This window comes from Octopus bimaculoides, chromosome 3 (genome assembly GCF_001194135.2).
Source record: "Octopus bimaculoides isolate UCB-OBI-ISO-001 chromosome 3, ASM119413v2, whole genome shotgun sequence".
NCBI lineage: Eukaryota > Metazoa > Mollusca > Cephalopoda > Octopoda > Octopodidae > Octopus > Octopus bimaculoides.
In genome coordinates this window covers 119,333,346-119,334,489 of record NC_068983.1, presented here as the reverse complement: position 1 = coordinate 119,334,489, position 1,144 = coordinate 119,333,346, and the positions used below count along the sequence as shown (strand labels likewise).

Here is a 1,144-nt window from a genome sequence, read left to right as displayed (position 1 = left end):
ATTTAACTCCAGAAAAGTTAAGGAGAATATAATCTGTACATATATAGATTATATATATAATTTCTTTTATTCTTGTATTTATTTCAGTCCTTTCACTGCGGCCATGTATGCATATATACATGAATATATATATATGAGTATATATATTATTTTCTTTTATTTGTTTCAGTCATTTGACTGCGGCCATGCTAGTGCACCGTCTTTAGTCGAACAAATCGACCCAGGACTCTTTTTCTTCGTAAGCTTACTATTTATTATATAGGTCTCTTTTGCCGAACCGCTAGTTTGCAATAACCATAGCAACCTATTCGACATAACCATGGGATCATCTGATTCAGCTCAGGTCACTGATTTGGTTGGACTATATATACTTCACCAGCTCCATATACATTTCCCTAACATCAAGGGAGTCCTATACAGGGACGACGCCTTACTAGTTACCAAAAGCATAAATAAATCCTCTTTGGAAAGAACTAGAATGGATCTACATAAATTCTTCTCCAACTTAAACCTGTTTATCACATTCGAAAACTCTCACAAAACTGCTAACTTTCTAGACGTAACTCTAATCTTATCAACCTGCCAATACTCACCTTATCGCAAACCTAACCAATATCTTAAATATCTTAACATCCACTCCAATCACCACAAATCCACTTTCGATAACATAATCAAGGGTCAAAATTGGTAACACAAACAGGACAGCAAAAACAAACAAGAAGGGCTGCTAAGTTTAAACGAGGTTGTGGTGGCGAACGCGTAAATCAAGCTTGGACAGGAAACAAGCAAGAATACGTCTTCCTTGTTCCAGCTACAACGGAAAGGAAGAAACAAAAGTTAGGAGAAGAAGGAAAGATGGCCGATGGTCACGTGAGTGCCACGTGAGCAAGGGAGGAGGAGTGAGGAAGAGAGAGTGACAGAGTAATAGGATAGAATAGTGGGAGAAGAGGAGATAAAAGAATAAGAGAAAGAGAGAAAAACGAAAGAGTAAAAAGATCGTATAGAGTGCACATCAGAATTATTAGATAAAACTTACTTGGAAGAGGATGCGTGGCGTTCAATCATAAAATAATATACATGATATATATATATATATATGCATAAATGCATACGTATATGTACATACTTACATCTATACGTATAT

General features: G+C 36.0%; 1 protein-coding gene across 1 annotated transcript in view; it reads left to right on the top strand.

Annotated features, from left to right (window-relative positions):
• The window catches only part of LOC106878261 (GTP cyclohydrolase 1-like), a 112,094-nt gene that overhangs the window by 27,804 nt on the left and 83,146 nt on the right, over nucleotides 1-1,144 (top strand). The gene's annotated exons all lie outside the window — the stretch shown is intronic.